This window comes from Nanorana parkeri, unplaced genomic scaffold (genome assembly GCF_000935625.1).
Source record: "Nanorana parkeri isolate BGI_ZX_2015 unplaced genomic scaffold, ASM93562v1 scaffold123, whole genome shotgun sequence".
Lineage (NCBI taxonomy): Eukaryota > Metazoa > Chordata > Amphibia > Anura > Dicroglossidae > Nanorana > Nanorana parkeri.
Window position 1 is genome coordinate 276,677 of NW_017306391.1, and position 19,049 is coordinate 295,725.

Here is a 19,049-nt window from a genome sequence, read left to right on the forward strand (position 1 = left end):
ATAGGTGATTTATCAACAACCTGCTGGTGGTTTTAATCACAATGTGTTTTGTAGGTATATTCTAAGCATCACTTTTTAAAGAATGAAACACAAATCCACATTGTTTTGTACAGGGCTAATCATTTGTGAAATCTGCATTCTGAGTTTAATTTAACAGGCAGAATTACCCCTCAAACCATGAAGTTGTCCCTGGGGATGCACATACCGCAGGCTGAGAAGCTGGCCTAAAGGTGGCCATACACTCTACAACCATCGCAAGACTTTAGTCTTGCGATGGTTGTAAAGGGATTAAAAAAACGTACGATCTGCCTATCTTGGACAGGCAGATCGCACTCTCGATCATCGCAAGCCCGCCCTCCTGAGGGGCGGGCTTCCGATGACCGCAATGCTGAACGGGCAGTGTGCGCGTGCGCACACCGGCCCGTTCAGCATTTATCTTCCGAGCACCGTTCTAACCAGCCGAGAATCGTACGATTCCCGGCTGGTTTTCGAACATGCTGGTTCGACAGAAGACGTGCGACCGTACAGTAGAAATGGTCGCACGTCTCCGTTCACACTGCTCGATTATCGTACGAAAACCTGATCGCATACGATTATCGTACGATAATCGTGCAGTGTATGGGCACCTTAAGAGTCTGCCAGCTTTAGGTTTAACCATGAGTAATTAGGAAATAGTAGACTGTCACCTTTTTTGTATTGTTGTTTTTTTTTTCTTTTTTTAACCATCCCTTCCTTACACTTGAATAATTGGCTTGGCAGATAATAACCTTTTACTGTATATGTGCTCCAATGGGCTTGTCATGTTTCATAGTTAAGTACCATCAGAACTCAAAGGTTGTGCAGGTTTGTGCATAATTTGTCATGTAGTGGGCATGCTTTTTTGGGGGGTATTTATGGGACTATTGTGATTTTTGTAGTCCATCGTCAATACATTTTTGATCCGGGGACCTCCTCTTTTTCCTTTTATTTTTGTTTATTATGTTTTTTTAACATATGGCTTAGACTTGCTTTTTCATCTGAGCCAAAGTATAGGTAATGCTTCTGAGCCTAAAATGGCTGAACACTGAGGGAGATGAACAGGCTTACTGATCCATAGCAGCATAAATGTTTGAAGTTTTGAGTAGTGTTGTCTTTTTACAGTAGACAGATTGGTGATGGTGGTAGTAACCTATATATTTTTATTTTTTTTATTTTTTTACCAGATAAGATATATTCTCTGTTTTCCATGGCTCTAACAAAAATATTTAACCATGTAGTAAAACCTTGTATCCACGGTCATACATAATGCACCCGATAAGGCAGTATCTGATATATTGATTTGTTTTAGTATTGGTGCAAAATGCATAGCATAATTCAAGTGCTTTAAATACTATTGTTTATTTTAAACCCAAGCACTTCTATGGCTTAATATGATGATCAGAGACAAAATCTTGAAATGTGAGAAAATTTAGGCTAGGTTGTATTTTTCATTTTATGTGTGTGGTTAAGGGTTTGTTTTTTAAAGTGAGGAAGGTATGTTATGCCAGTTCCCTAAGCTTGCTTTATATATTAAAATATGTTAAATATTTTTCCCTTTGGGGTTAGGGTTGCCAGTACTAGTTCTGCTTTCCATATGGTTTTAGGTATAAAAAGGCTAAGCATCATTTCTATGAAATAAAGTGCATCTGCTTTCTCATACCTTTTTGACATTTTCCCTGTTGTGTCTGGTTTTGGCAATAATGTATAATGTTTTGAAAACATCTATACTATAATTTTTTTTATTTTTACACTGTATTTATTTTTCTATTGTCTGTTATGATTAGGAGCGTGTGACCTAGATCTAAATATCAGTTTGCGAAATTATAAAGGCTACCTGTCCTTTATTTTGTATCTATTGTTGTTTTGTATTGTGATGTTGCAGTTTAAAGGGTGAACTTGATCCCTGTGTTTTTTTTTTTTTTAATCCGTTTCATTTTTTACTTAATTCATGGCTGTCTGGCTTAAATTGTTTGCAGGTTCTATGGTTGATTTGTTGTTGTAAAATGTGTTTCCATTATTTTAACACCAGTTAATGTACTGGGTGTTTTTTGTTTTGTTTAAATGTTTGAGCAGTAGCACTAAAATCATTTTGTGTTAGTCAAGTTCATATGTAATTGCCACAATGCAAAATCTTCCATATTAAGATTTTGAATGATTAGTATGCGCTCTTTCCTACCTACACCTTCAGGGCTTCTGTAAGCATTTTTTTTGAGATTGTAGCAGTGTGCTTACTTTCACAGTACATGCTGAAAATGCTAATAAACAAGGGCTTTGTAAACAGGTTAACTGTTCTCAATGCTCAATTCACATACACCTACTTTTGGCTTTTTCTAATGGGTAATGCATTTTACTAACTGCCTACAAACGATCACATGTATTGATACTAATAATTGTGCTATGCTTTGTTTTAAACATTAGTATTGTGATCCTGCTTTTTAGTAAATTTAAACCCTCTCAATTACAAAGCTTGGGATTTATTGGTCACAGGCTTGTCATCTTTGTATGTTGTATACTTTTATTCATTTAAAGATGTGATTGGGTTTTCTTTTTTCGTTGTTCCACTATATTCCAATATATTGGGATTATCCAGTTGTGTATGTACATTTCTAGGATGCATTTGTCTTCCTAGTTTGACAGGTAAACATTGTAGTTCTAGCTCCTGATTTAATCTATTCCCAGTCAGACATTTTACATTAATTTTCATAATTTCACAATTTTCTTCTGCTATACTGGAGAGGTACCACTGATTGCAAAATAACATATAGATGCTGGAATGTGATCAGCAAAAAAAAGAAGAATCTTATTTATTTTTTTGCCTAATCCTGATGGCTGTCTTAATGTTGTCTCAATGACTTTTCCACGGTGAAAACCTATTTGCCATCAGTCTGTTCAGCAGCAGAAGGGTTAACATTCCTTCCCCCACTCTATTGAAGATCTTTTGAATGGGAGGAATTTGCACCCTTTGGCTCAGGTTGCAGACTCTCTTGATCAAACTAGGGAAGTGAGGGTCATAGCTGTTCATTGCTTACTACTTCCTTGGCTAGTTTGAAACTTTGGTTATGCTTTAGAGTAACATTTAGTTTCCATCCTTGGCAGTTCTATTAATTCTCTGCTGACTAATTTGTCAAGATCTATCTGTAGCCCCCTCCAACTACATATTTGTGTTTTTTATTAGTAATTTCACAGGAAGTCAATTCTTTGTGTAATCTGACATTTTGGTCTACGCATTAACAGATGGAATTATAAAGATTAGGGAAACCTATTGTGTTTGAGAACCCCATACTAATGTGGGGTAACACCTTTTTAGAGTGATAAAATACATGCTTGAATTCCTCAATTCAACACTAAGCCTATTTTTCATATATTTACTTTAAAATAAGACCTGCATTTATCCACACTAATAATGTATACATTAGTATTCTCATCTACATCCATTTTTTTGCAGTGCTTAGACACTATTTATTATATGCAGTTTCAAAGGTTTAAGAGTCCATTCTGCTGGGTGTTTAGATCATTATCTGTGTGGTTTGTAATGAAGAGTAAAAAAAAAAGAAATACCTGTTTTGTGACCTTTTTAACTGACCTCATTGCAAATCTAAGTTGTGCAATTAATATTTGACATTTTTGTCATTGGGAGCAGTACCGGTGCAGGAAACCTGGTGGGGGAGGTGGATGCAGTTTTCAACATTTTTTTTGATGCATTCAGGAGGTTAAAGTGGGCCCCCATTAAGATTAACCTCAACCCATTACAGTTTTTTTTGGCTTGCAGGCCCCACCCATGAATGGTCCTGGACAGCTAATACCAAGCTTTTGTTTCTCCTGCAGAAAGGGTTTTTTTTTGTTGTTTTTTTTTCCCCCCCCTCTCAGAAAGGAAAGAAAACAGTCCTCGTTTCTGCGTTCTAATCATGTGACTTCCCTCCAGTGAGTCACAGATAGGATTGAAGGTGATTCATAGGATGAATCAGACAGGAAAAATTTTTTCTTTCTTTTTTTTACTCTGGAAATGAATATGAAAAGGGGAATCTAAACAGATATGGCAATCTCTAAATTGTAATATTTAACATAAGCCTGCCTGTGGATATGCAGCTACTTTGTACAAAGATCTGTATGATATCAGTTCTGGACCTTGAAAAACTCATTTAATTTTACTTTTATAGCAATGCTTGAGTGAATAAGACACTTTTGTTGGTATTTTGTTAACGGGGCATGCTTGTAATGAATGCCAATATGCTGGTTACAGTTTAATCTATTTACCTGTCTCTTTTTTTTGTCTTTTTATATTGTAATTCTTCAAGGTGCAGCTGCTCTGTTTTTAGGGTATTTTGAGTGGTTTAAATTGGCTATCAGCTCTTGCATGTGAAATGGAGGGATCTTGTTTTACTTCTAAGTCATGCTAGCTGTTTTTTGAGCATAGTGATCGTTACTATATTTTCTCAGAACTCACATGGCAACTACAGTGGGGGAGGGGTCCCACCCACCAAGCCTCTGATGGGGGCTGGGATTCTTGCAAGAGAATTGTAGTGATAAACACTCTCAAGTTCACCAAAGCTACAACATGTCAAGCCTACATCTTACAGGCAAAAATACATGATTCACTTGATGTGTTTTTTTGTTTTTATTTTTTTTAACTTTACCTCTATTGTCTGTACTTGAGGACAAGACTATCATATTCCTTTACTAAGCAATATTGCTTATGAATTTAGTTTTAAAATCACAACAAAATTATTTTAGTACATGATGAATAATCACTGATTTTTATATTGTGCTGTTGATCACATATATGTGTGTTTGTGTGTGTGTGTGTGTGTATGTATGTATGTATATATATTTTATGTATTTTGCTGATTATTCTATTTCTATACTGTCTGTTTTTGTTCCATGCATCCAGTTTGTTCAATTAAATATTCTTTAATGCATTTTTGGTTATTAGCCTTGGTTATGCAATGCCCACTGAAATGGGTTTTATTTGGTAAATACAATGAACTGTGTGTTCTGACACATGAATGTTGAACATATTTTATTCACCAGGCTTCATGCCAGGATGCATATAAACTGCATAGGTGGTTGTGGATATTAAACATCCAGTGCTAGAAATTAGAAGTAGTGCAACATGATTATTAATATAATGTGTGTGTGTGTGTGTGTGTGTGTGTGTATGTATGTATATATATTTTATGTATTTTGCTGATTATTCTATTTCTATACTGTCTGTTTTTGTTCCATGCATCCAGTTTGTTCAATTAAATATTCTTTAATGCATTTTTGGTTATTAGCCTTGGTTATGCAATGCCCACTGAAATGGGTTTTATTTGGTAAATACAATGAACTGTGTGTTCTGACACATGAATGTTGAACATATTTTATTCACCAGGCTTCATGCCAGGATGCATATAAACTGCATAGGTGGTTGTGGATATTAAACATCCAGTGCTAGAAATTAGAAGTAGTGCAACATGATTATTAATATAGGAAGCAAACTGTTTTATTTTAATATGTAAACGTTCTTAAACTGGTATTGTGAGCATGGTTTTTTTCTTTTGCTATGGGTTTTTTTTTAAATAATGAATAATGTGTCTTTAATTTGCTATAACCATGTTTCATAATATATCTGTCTCTGTTTGCTAGAAAGAAGTCAAGAGTATAGCAATGGCTAACATTAAATTAAATGTTTTTGATATTTGCTAACCGAATACTAAAAAGCAAAGTCTTTAAAATATATAATTACTAAGTGTCATATGTGTCTACATAAATTCCCTATAAAGGCATACTATGGCAAGTCATACATTCTTGATTTATTTGACAGTATGCAGTTAGTGATGGATACATTCTTTCCCTTAAGACTTGGGTTGACCTAGGAAGACTTTACATGAGCCCATTTTTGTTCTCAACTAGTGATAAGGAAATGCTACTTCAGTGAAGCTGAACAAAATATGCTGTAGTCATTTTTCCTGGCTTTTCTTCATCCTCTTAGGGTGCCCCCTCCTCCTTCACCTACTCCATTTTGGTTTTCTGTTCTCCTATATGCTCAGGTCTTACTATTCTTGTCTTTCCTTCCTATATTAATCTTAGACAGTTCTTGACATTTTGCTGCTTCAGGTCAGCTGCGGAGAACATACCTTAAGCAACTATGAAGGGATTTTTGAAATTGAATAGACAATGAAGTGGCACATTTTATTATATAAAACTTTGATAATGTGTCTAGATTTTAGATATTTTAATACCTAATGGTTTTTGGTATAGCAAATCGGGTATTACTTTACTGAGCACTTTGAAAACATAGACGCAATAATGTAGCATTGTATAGATCTCTTATTTTAAAACACCTTTTTTAGTTCACTATTATAATGTTGCAAAATGTATTGGATCATTTTATTTCACCAATTTGCCTCAAATCCGTCTTTAAATGAGCTGCCACTTTTAGCTGAGAGTCCTCAGCCCTGCAGCAGGAGGGAGGAAGCTATGTGGGTTTACTGGGAAGAGAGAGCTTTGGGGGGGGAGGGAGTGGATGACAATATCAGTGTGGTGATGACCTCTAGCAGTCTAAAAAACACTTGCTCTGTTTTAGTTAGTATTTCACTTGTTCACTGTAAACACCCCATGTATTATATATTTGTTTTTTTTACTGCCTGGCCAAAAAAAAAAGTTATATACTGTAATATTTTGTTGGGCCGCCTTTACCTTTAATTTTGACATCCATTCGCTGTGGCAACACTTTGATAAGCTTATGCAATGTTACAACATTTATTTCCCTCCAGGGTTGCAATAATATTTCACCAAGATCTTGTAGTGATGATGGGAGAGTCAGGCCACTGAGTAAAGTCTTTTCCAGCACATCCCAAAGATTCTCAATGGGGTTAAGGTCTGGTCTGGTAGCCAATCCATGTGTGAAAATGTCTCATTCTCCCTGAACCATTTGTTTGTTTAACAATTTGAGCCCAATGAATTCTGTATTGTCATCTTAGAATATGCCCAATGTGCCATCCGAGAAGAAAAAATCTATTGATGAAAAAACATTCAATATATTCAAGTAGGCAGCTGACCTGATTTTTTTGGGGGACATAATGTTGCTGAACCTAGACCTGACAAGGTGAAGCAACCCCAGGTCATAACACTGCCCGAAATCCAGCTGGCAACTTTTTTTTTTTGGCCAGGCAGTGTATATATGTCAATTTTGTTTTTATGAAACCTTCTCTTAGTGTTGGTTTCAAATGACATTTGCCACATTATTATTTTGTAATATACTGAAATTAAGCTATAAAAACTGATAAATTACACACCTTTTGCAGGCGATAGGCACTGCATAACACCTGTTCCTCTGCTGTAGCAGGTATTTACTTGTTCTTCTTTAAACCTTTTGACTATTTAAAAGAATTCTGGCATACGAGAAACATGGAGCCTGTTATTGCTGACCACTCATGAAAATAATAGCTGCTAGTCTGTCATGCTGACCCTCATGCTTCAGTGGCCGACCCAGAAGAAGTATGCATGTACAGACTTCTGATCTCCACCCTGTTTCCAAGTCAGTGCTTCCACGTATTCAAGTCAAAGTGTTCGGAATTTTAGCATTTTTTGAGGTCTGCATTGGATGCTTCTATGTTTCTCTTATGGCAGATCTACTTTACCCCCAAGACAAGGTTATAACCAAAGCTATAAAGGGGGACTGTAGGCAGGAATGCTACATTAACAATTGAAACACATGTTTATCTGATAAATAATGAACCTCTTCAGCCAGCTTTGTGATCTAGCCACTCCTAAGAATAATAAAATATATATGCAAAACCACTGCACATTAGAGGTTGGATATTGCAAAATAAATGGCAGTTGTTTCCACAGACTTCACCTAATCGATTCCCATTTATTTTTGCACACCATCTCCTGGTTTGCTTGCTGCAAAACTCTTGACATGCAAAAAAATCAGAGCAGAGTAGATTGCAGGAAAAATTGGTGAAATACAGGAAAATGAAGCCACCTTGTGAAAAATTACATCTACTTTGTCGTTCCAATTTACTCCACTACATCTGTGGTGTACATTTTTCCGTGGAAACCAAAAGTGAAATGAAAATAAATTGAAGTTATTTACTAAAATGAATATGGTAATTGTCATCGCTGTTAAAATGGCAAACATTAAAGGAGAACTATGGGTTTAAGGCTTTTCCCCATAGTTCTCCTGAGGGTAATGGGAGGACACAAACTAGCGTCCTCCCGTCAACCTAAGCTCAGTATACCGCGAGCTAATGCTCGCGGTATACTGAGACGCCACAGTACACCGCAAGCTAATGCTCGCGGTATACTGAGACGCCACAGTACACCGCAAGCTAATGCTCGCGGTATACTGAGACGCCACAGTACACCGCGAGCTAATGCTCGCGGTATACTGAGACGCTGAAGCGGATCCCGACAATTATGTCTGGATCCGCCCAGCTGCGTGACTGACAGCTGGCTCTGCCTATCTAGAGGCAGAGCCAGCTGTACCTGCCCCCTCCCCCGTCCGATACGCCAGTCAGCGCTGGCGGATCGGAGGAGGGAATCCAGCCCCTCCGCTGTCACGGCAGAGAGCTGTGACGGGATTGAGAGGTGAGCGAAAGCCGGTATATGTTCGCTCACCTCCCGATCTACTGAGCCGACCTGTGACAGTCTCATTGTCACAGGTCGCCTAGAACTATGAGGTGAGTGAAAAGCACTCACCTCATAGTTCTCCTTTTAATTGAATTGCCCCAAAAGGTTTATAAATAAGGTGGTTTCATAGCAACCTTTCCTATGGGGAAAAAATATTTTTGACCTTTTTTATATAAGCTTGTCTCCTATATGTAAAAAAAACCTACACTGGAGCTCCTGTTTGAATAAATGCTATATGTACAGCTATTCTAATGTGCATGGAATTAGTAGGCAGATAATTCTGCTTCTGTGTAGTATTTTTATTTTATTTATTACAGGTACTTATATGGCGCCAACAATTTACGCAGCGCTTTATATAGTTGCACATTCACATCTGTCCCTGCCCTCAAGGAGCTTAAAATCTCAGGTACAGGGCCAATTTAGACGGGAGCCCATTAACCTTCCAGCATGCCTTTTAGAGTGTGGGAGGAAACACACACAAGCCCATGGAGAGCATGCATACTACTTTTGCAGATAGTGACCTGCCAGGATTCGAACCAGGGACCCCCAGTGCTGCCAGCCAGAAGCAATAACCAGAAAGCACTGTGATGCCTATAAGGCAGTGTGTACTCCTCACCTCCAAAACACTGATTAGAAGATATCGCCATCATATTTCTTCAAAATGGGGATGACCGTGCTTGGCTTTGAAGGAAACCTGTTATGAGATATGGCAGCCTGCATAACAGACCTCTCCAGAATATTCTAATTACCTGGCTGTCAGGCAGAAACAGTGTCTCTTATAGTTATAGGTTCACTGACTTGGGACTTAAATGCAGATCAGAAGTTTTGACTTCTTCTGGCTTCCTAATTTGCCTGCTTGCTGCAGGTCGGTGACAAAGTATTGAATCCAGAGACAGCCAGGAAAATAAAGCTCTGCTTTAACACATTAATAATTTTCTTTTCCACAAGTCATTTGACCATTGTGGATTGGAATATTCTTGCTGGGCTCCTAGGAGCCTTTTTTATAGGTCTGGATTGGGGCATGGTCTTGCTGGCTGCCGAAAAAGACACACATACATGGTGCATTATTATTATTTATTATTATACAGAATTTATATAGCGCCAACAGTTTGCGCAGCGCTTTACAATATAAGGAAGGCAGTATAATAAAATTCAAGAGAAGATGGTAAGGAGGGCCCTCCCCTAGACTGTAAAAATCCTTTATTCTTGCCAGCTTGACACACACTGTTTGGCAGCCACCCTTGCAAAGAAACGAAAAAATTGGGAGAAATGTCCTCTAATGCAGCGCTGCCCCTGAGGTGAGGGTAAACAAATGTCGGAACCCTTGCAAAGAAAGTAGATTGTGGAACCAGGAATTTGTATGATTTGTATAGGTAGTATTAGGCTGTCCACACACTGCTCAAAGTTTGTCCGAGTTGGCAGGACTCCCCTTTCCCCTGATCGATTTTTCAGTCCATTTTAGTCTAAGGAGCTGGTCTGAAAGTATTTAGCTGAACAGTGACAACAGCCAATTGACTGCAGTCACTGTTGTGGTTCTGACAGCAGCACACCCAACGCTGTCGGAATACAATAGCTTGGCAGGGGGGATTCCCTCATCTATGTTGTTTAGCATGATTAGGGGAATCAATCATTTTTTCTAGTTCAGCCTGTGGGAATGAATGAGAGAAAAAAAAAAGATATATGGCCAGCCTTAGATTCTGATGCTTTAAACCCAGCTGAGATCAAATTTCCTCATATGCAGTTAAGGATACCAGAGGAAAGGTTGAAAATATGCAAAAATTGGCGATTAAGTATATAGAAGAACATTCACCAGTCAGAGAATGACTTCCAGAGATTGCCTTTTGTGAAGTTCTTAGGTGTAGGGAGTGCCAACTGCATCCCTAAAAAAAATCCCCCTATAGAGCTTTGCTTTTTACATGTCATTTTTAACTTCCTCAGCTTACAAGGGCCACAGTGCACTTCTCCAGGAGACATGTCGGATGGGTTAAATTAAACACACGTCTTCACTGATTTACAGTCTAAAGTACAAAGAGGATGACTATTCTGCCTGTTTTGATACCCACAGCACTTTCTTCCCTGACTGTTAATATTATAGAGAATACAATGGTATGCTTACATAATATTGTCATTTAGGCTATGTCTGCATTTTGACATTCTTTGTTTTTACATTCTTGAAAACCATATTGGCATTTTTTTCCTAGATCTTGCTTCAGCACACTCTCACTGTCAAATAGAAGATAGCCAGTTACCAATTCCATGCATATATTATTTTTGTTTTTCAAAGCAGTAACAGCAGGCTCAGGTTATTAAGCCATTTGGTAATGCAGAAAGGATACTGTTCAGTTTACTTATTCCTAGCAGATGGCATCCTGATCTTTTACAACTGACTTGGCCCTTTTTGTGTGCTTTGGTCAATGGATTGTTTTCAGTATGCCCCGACATTCAATTTGGCAAAAGAGGTTTCCCTTTTTTAAACTGGGGACTACTAAAAGTATGCAGTCAGAATTAAATAAGGCATTTTGCAAATACAAATTCTCTGAGAGTACAGTGTTTGTCAGAACTACAGCGGAAAGATATTTGGGGGTGCTTATTTCAGATTAATGCGAGGAAAGTGAATAGAATTCTGGGATTGCATCATTAGCGGTATCACCAGCAGGAGGAAGGAGGTCCTGATTCCCCTATCTAGATCCAGAGTTAGCCTGGACTGTGTCCAGTTCTGGAGACCTCACTTCCAAAATATATTGATAAAATAGAATGAGCGGCATCAAAAATGGTGAAAGGTCTGAGGAATAAAACATATCAGTCTTCATGCCAGGCATTATCACAGTGTTTCCCTTCCTCTGGTGGCCTACCCTTTCACTGGCACTGCTTAGTCCTGGCATACAGTGTGGTTGGTCTGCCTGATGACAGGGCAAGTAAAGGACAGTCCAGGCTCAGGGGACAAATGGGCATAGTGATGACTGTTGCTTTGTTTTGAAGAGTACCATCATCACTGGAGCAAGAAGGAAGTTGGGCACAGTGCTGGAGCATGAAAAGTATAGATTGGAAATCATTTATTTTCCCATTTATATTTATTATTTTTATAATGAAGGTGAATCTAAAAATGAAGTAAAAAATGATTTGGAATTCCACTAACGTACAGTTTTGAGGAAAGCAGGGGTATGCTTGAAATCTTTAAGTTCATAAATGGCATGAATAAGGTTTAGAAAGGCAGTGTTTTTAATGTAACGCTAAGGTCAAGAACATAGGGAAAAAGTAGTTGATTCTGCCAGCAGAGGTAGTGAGTCAGTTAACAGTAGGTGAATTTAAATATGCTTGGGACCTATGCAAAAGTTTTTTTAAAATGGGGAAAACTGTGAAGGAACAGAGAGCTCTCGATATATAGAGACAGTGCGTGACTGTGGTGTCCCACGTCGGTTCTAAGTATTGGGAAAAGTATATTTTACTCTTCCAATACTTTTATACAAATACTGCCATAGCAGACATGATTTTGAAGGCGCATGCTCTGGTACACCTCATTCTTGCTTCTTGGCTGATCAAGTCACTGACCTGAAAATAGTTTGTATCATTTGTTGGGGCACCTGATGTGCACATGGTTTATGGTTTTCTCAGGTCAGTGACTCGCCAAGTACAGACACAAGAAAAAGAATGTACTGTCAAAATTATGTTGGCACTGTCAACTACCTTATTTTTATACTGACAGGCTAACTTGAATATCTCTTTTGTTGCTGGTAATCTGGTGTTCTGAAAACCACAGATGCTGAAAAATGAAGTATTGGGCCAGTTATCCCAAATATCATTATTATAGTAGAAGTTGTATAGAATGATTTAATCTGAGGAACCAGACCCACTCAGAAAAAAAATTCTGGCTGCAGGAAACCATGCCAGGTGAAGTTAAGTTTTTACCAGTGAGTGTTTGAGGATTTTATTTTTGCATGTTTTATTTTTTGTTTTCTTTATAATTTCACAAATCGTGAGAGTAATATCATTTGTCAACCTGCTCGTGCACATAGGAGCTATATCAAGTGTACAATGAAGAAGGCAATTCATAACAATACTTCCCCCTTGCCCTCCTTTACGTTCATTACAGCGGTCCTATGACGCACCACATACCACAAGGGCAGGCAGGGACCAACATTCGGTACTGTAATGAAAATCCACCATTTTTGAATAAAATTGTGAATGTATAAAAGAAGGTACTCCTAATGGGAGAACAATAATAGAAAAGACAAAAAAAGAGGAAGAAGGACAAAGAGGTCAATAAAAACTTGGAACACATAAGCCACAGATACCGCTTCAATCCCAAGTGTAGGAAAAAGGCAAAATGAAGGGGGGGGGGAAAGGGGAGGAGGAGGAGGGGAACCCCTGGGAAGAAGAGAAATGCAGCTCCTGGATTACTACTGAAAGGAGGAATAGTCTAAGACCAAAGGTAAAGAATCACAAAGGGAAAAATCACAAGATACTGAAAAGAGAAAATGAAGGAAACCTGAAATAAGAATGGACTCCTTTTTAAGTGTGTGTTTTTACACATATGATCTACTGTACTATATTCCCCATATTGCCTGTCCTCCTATGTAACATGTACATCTGTTTGCTAGGTCCTCAGTGCCCTGAATTTCCATGGTATACAAAGTACTAATTCCAAATTCTAGTGCTCTATGGTCTTTCCTTTTCAACAAATCCCAACATATGTCTATTCTGAGAAAACTATAAAGAGAGTCATATGCTGGCTCTTTTTAAAACTATTGTGCTGAGGTTTAACACATTATCCACAGTAAATAACATTATGGAATAAAGTATGCATTCTTGTACACTTTATCTTCTCCTTTTTCAGGGCAGCAAAAGGCATAGGAGTGCAGTTGGAGGTATAGTCATGTATTACCTGCGCTTTAGGCACAAGTACGGACTGCTGGGTCCATAAACATACCCTCCGCTTGGGACGGATGCAGTGTATATCTCATCATACATGACAAATGCTCTCAAGATCAGCTACAAGGGCACATTTCTAGTTTGGCTTGCTCCGGAACAAAAGCAAGATACCAGTGTGTCACTTTTAATATCTCTAGTGTTTGCAGACACTCACTGTTTTCTATGAACTTTATTATTTCACACTTCTATAAACCCTTTGCATTATCATACCTATTTACCCAGCTCATACACAGCCAGATTGGTTACACTAATGAGCTTTTCTAAGGCTGCCAACACCTTGAAATGCTGGCATAATAAAGTAAAAATTGTGGTAGATCCCAGTTAAAATGCAGTAAAGTTGTGAATAGTGAGGGCCCTTTCCTGATTTGAAGTGTCTGTAAACCCAAAATATATTTCTTCGTTAATCTATAGGTATATGGCCAGCTTATCCGCAGATTTTCTATGGTCAGATGGAAAAAGTGCAACAGATTCCTCCATCATCGCTAAACTGTGTGGATGGAGCAATCTCCCACTGGGCCAAGCTTCAGTATCTTGCTAGTTGGCCCCGCTGGCTCTCAAAATACCTGAACAATGCCTGCATCCAATCAGATTGCATTTTGAGAGCTAGCGGGGCCAACTATCGATACTGAAGAAAATCCATAGAAAATCAGCAGATATTCTATAGGTGTATGGCCAGCTTTAGACACTCCCCAAGTAAAATCCTTTTTTGAGTGCTATTTTTCTGTTTTAAATACCTGTTGATCCTGCCACTTTCACTTATTCCCTGTGGCATCAATCGGCATGCTGATTTTCCTTCTGCAACATTGCCTCTCACGTGCGCATGTTTCAGTTTTCTCGCTCCAAATGGCCGGTCACGCGACCTGGAAAAATAATAATTTAGAAACCACAATTCTGATTGGAATGCTGCAACTTGTGGATGGATTGTTTAGTGTTAGTCTACCCAACCTATATAACAGGAGGGATATAGATTGGCTTACGTAAACTTTAGGGGCCAAATCACACTTTGCATTACGGTAATGAGCATTACTGCAGTGCATGTTAATGCATGTTGCGTACATTAGCATATTGTGGCGTAATGAACTTTGAATAGCACTCCAAAGACTATGCAGCTTTGACACACATGCTCTGTACTTGTGTTGTGGTGCTCGGTCCCAGAAAAAAATGCTGCATGTACTTTTTTGTAGTGGGTTTTTTTTTTTTTTTCTATATTTTTCTTTTTTTGGTGTTTTTTCTGAGACATTGGGATCCCATTCAAAATTTAATGGGCTGCCTTAACACAACACACAGTAATGCATGACACAACGTGTTATGGCTGAGCACTAGAACAGCCAAGTGTGACTGGGCCATAAAGGTACAGCAGCACACCGAAAGCATAGGCTTGTTTAAGGCAACTGATGAAGGTTTGTAGAGACTACACATGAGGAAGCTGGTGGTGGGTGAATAGGAGGATTGCAGATCAGGGTTATTCGTGGTGAATGTTGGGAGGGGGACATTGTGCACAGGTGACTTTTTCACTTTGTCCTCGACTGACTCAGCCCATAGAAAATTATCTGAAGGAAGAGCCCTTTTTGTTACCAATAGCAATTATCCCTTTAATTCTCTCATACTACATACTAATCCCAGCAAGTAAACTAACTGATTTGTAGGACTTAAGCATGTCTGCATGACGGAAATTGGCTTTTAAGGAACAGGAATCTTTGGCTGCTATAAACCTGTTAGGGTAATGGTGCCTAGAGTTGGGCTTTGAGATGCATTGGTATATAAGGCCTACTTACAGGGTTATTCACAAAACGGTGAAGAGTTTGGAGAAGGCAGGAGAAGTGAACAATCTAGGACAACATAGCTGAACTGGAAAGTGAGCTGAATTGGAGAATTTTTCCAAATCGGCTATTTTGGTCCCCTGCCTTCTCCAAACTCCTCACTCTTTTGTAAATAACCCTGTTAGTGTTTAAATGGTTAGTTCTTTTGCTAGCTCAAAGGGCTGAGTGATTTTGTTTTTGTGATTTGCATGGTTGCGGGTAGAATAAAAACGGCATTGTACTGCGGACCTAGCAGCCTTCTACCTCAGTTCAGTGTGGCAGTATAGGAAGTGCAAGAGCTAGATCAATTTTAATCTCTTGCATATAGGCAATGAATATGGCAAACACCATACTTGGCTGAATGTAAGTATTTGGTTCTCAAAACATAATGTATTTACTATTGTATTGCTCTGTTCTAATTCTTGTTGGCTCACATCAGGCCTGATCGTATGATAATCGTATGCGATCGACTTTTCGTACGACAATCGTAAGGTGTATGGGTTGTGTGCAACCGCCAGTACTGTACAATCGTACGACTTTTGTCTTTCCTGCATGTTCGGAAACTTCAGTAGATCGTACGATTTTCGCAAGGTTGGTGGTGTTTCCGTACGTCAAAAGTCGTACGATTTAACACTGCTCATGCACAAATGAAAATACGTGCGGCCGATTACCGCTATTTGTCCAGGTGTTTTTGTTTTTTTTGGTTTTTTTTAACTACCACTGATTGAACCTTGAGATAATCGGGGCAGGATGGGGCCGCCGTACGACAGATCAATCATTGGACTAAAAGTTTTGTACGATAATCGTAAGGCGTATGGGCACCTTAATAGTGATCTATTGTTTTGCTGTCATCAAGAACCAGTAGATCACTATAGCTGAGACCTGTTGCTTCAGAGACAGGCAGGACAGAGCTTGATCAGTTGGGCATCAGTTTCCAGGAGGACAGGAAGTGCTGTGACATCATGGTGCTTTCCCTATAAACACAATGCTGAGGCATTGTGTGGCAGTGCTGTGCTGTGTGTTGCTTTCTGAGAGTTCTGTAGCAGATTTGCAAGCCTTGGAGCTGATTGATTCAGGTTTTGTCTTTAGTGCTGCACCACAGTTATCACTAGCGGTTGCAGCACTGATTTGAGGTCATGACCCTTGTTATACTTTTTGTTTTTTGTGTAGTTTTTGTAGTTGGTGGTTTCCAGCATTTTTTTTTTCTTTTTAGGACAAACTAGAGGTGCCCCGAAATGGAAATGTTTAAAATGAAAACAAAATTTTAAAAAATTTCAGACCGAAACCGATGCCAAAAATGTTTTTTATTGTAATTTTTTTTTAAAATGTCGTCCTTTTTTTGAGATCTAGATCATCCTTCAACAAAATCAGCAAAATAAAAACTGCACAGTCAAAAAATTTGTTTAGTACACTGCAGTCTGTCCATCATAACTACAGACACAAACTTGGGTTTAATTATTTTACACTGGATATAATTACAGGGGATACAGAGGTGCCAACAGCTCCAGAACTTGCAAGGTAGCCTGACCATTATTTACCAGTTTTATGTGGGCATAACATTCTATACAGGATAAAGCAAGTTTTGTTTGTTTCCTATTTTGCTTTTACTGCACTACTTCTGTTTTTGTTTTTGTACTGTTTGGATAAAATCAGGATTATAAATATCAAAAAGTGTTTTTTTTACCCAGTTGCAAAAAAATGTAGCATATCGGGGGACAGTGGTGGTTTTTGTGTGACATGTGAATCCCCAGTTTTAATTTTACATAACGGACCTTTTTGAAGTTTAGTTATGTCTTGACTTGTAGGTCAGGTTTTGGTGCAGTTGAATTTCCCATTCTGCCATATCTGCAAACTACTTCTGAAATGGTCTTACTGGATACTTGACTCTGCTCATAAAAGTCAGATAAACTGATGCCATGACATATAATGGTAAAAGCCAAGAAGAATCGGCTGTGGGAAAACGGGGGCAGAAACCCTGACCAACATTAGCCCAATACTAGTTCTTTAGCTCCAGTCTACAACATCTGACTTTTTTCTGTGGCATAGTTGGTGCTAAAATTGTTACATTTTGCAACAATAAAATAAATCCACAGATACTTTCTACGGAGCCAAAATATATGACCATTTTACCCTATTATTATATTGTTTTGTTCACTTTCAATTCCACCTACACTGCTTCCATTTTGCTGGTGTTCCATTTAAAAACAGAACAGAGATTTCAGAAAAAGTAAGGGCAAGTAAGAGCATTTAATTGTTCAGAGTGTACATATACTTTAAAGACTTGGCTCTTCTCCAGAAACACGTCGCCAAACACTGGCAGGACTCAGTGGTACCATTGCCTCGGTGATTTTGGTCCATATGCCATCTACTTCTTGTCCCTGCTATTTTATGAATACAATTGAAGTTGTGGTCCAGTAGACTTTGATTAGAGCAGTTATTTCCATTCATTAAATAGCAGGGAAAAGATGTAGAGAGCACACAGACCATTCGAATTGAGCCAACAGCACTGCTGCATTCGCTGCACATAAGACAGGGACATTCACCCATAAATAAACAGATCTTGATTTTAAAATTTCAATGATTTTAGATACGTGTACTCTTGCATTCAGCAGATCCTTACTTGTTAGCATTCCAAGCAACGGCTTCTTTGCTTTGCAGTGATGGTCATCTTTAGTTTGTGTGAAAAGGCCCTAACTGTAAACGTTTTCATCTATCTAGTTACTGCTTTATATTGAAAACTGATTCAAATCAATGACTGTACACCGCAAATGCACCTTAGACGCTTTTAACTATAGCTTTAGATATATTTATTCACAAAACACATGCAATGTTGTATGTGAGTCACATTGTGGCTTTTTTTTTTTTGGCCCATGTTACCTAACCGTAGGGTTTATCATAATATGAAGAAATGCCTAAACCATAACTCACTTGCTTTATACATATTTAAAGCATTATGAACCATATACTAGACATGTATACCCAAAGGCAATTAATTGCTATGTAATTACAATTAAAACGATTATATAATTGTTTTGAACCCCTCCCCTTTGAATTCTTCTAAACTACAGTGTAGGAAAGGAGAATAGGCACTGCACTCTGAGGCTTGCTAAGAGATGATCTTTATAAGGACATTGCTTTGCTACTTATTACCCACCTTATACAGATGCTTTTCTTTGTTGAATGTTTGTTTTTGTTTCTATGTTTTCTATCTACCTATAGTAAAGGACTAACCATATTTTTTTATTAAACGTCAATTTACACGTTACTTGGCACACAAAAAAGTGTGATTTATTATAGTAAGTTAAATTTTTTTTTTTGCTTTGTACTAGGGATGTCCCGATACCGATGCTAGCATCGGAAACTTGTACACAGTGGGTTGACTTATAAACACATCACCTAATTCAATAAGGGGAAATATAACAGTCATAATCTGCCATGCACTATAAAAATACTTCAGATCCGGTTGGTTGGTATAGAAAGCATTTTTTATTCTAATATACATATTAAGACAAGTCTGCGGCAAGCGGTGGTTGAAGTACTTAAATCTTGTACTTCTAAAAAAAACAAACAAATATCTATATTATGTACAGTAAAGGTTCATAGGCTACAATACAATGAGGGCTGTTGTATGGTATTCACCTTTTAATCTTTAATGAAACATTCCTCTTTGCAAAATGAATAAAAATT

The 19,049-nt window shown here is 38.1% G+C and overlaps 1 protein-coding gene across 1 annotated transcript in view; it reads left to right on the forward strand.

The window, feature by feature from the left end:
* Nucleotides 1–19,049, forward strand: part of LIN28B (lin-28 homolog B) — a 41,520-nt gene that overhangs the window by 3,946 nt on the left and 18,525 nt on the right. The window lies entirely within an intron of this gene.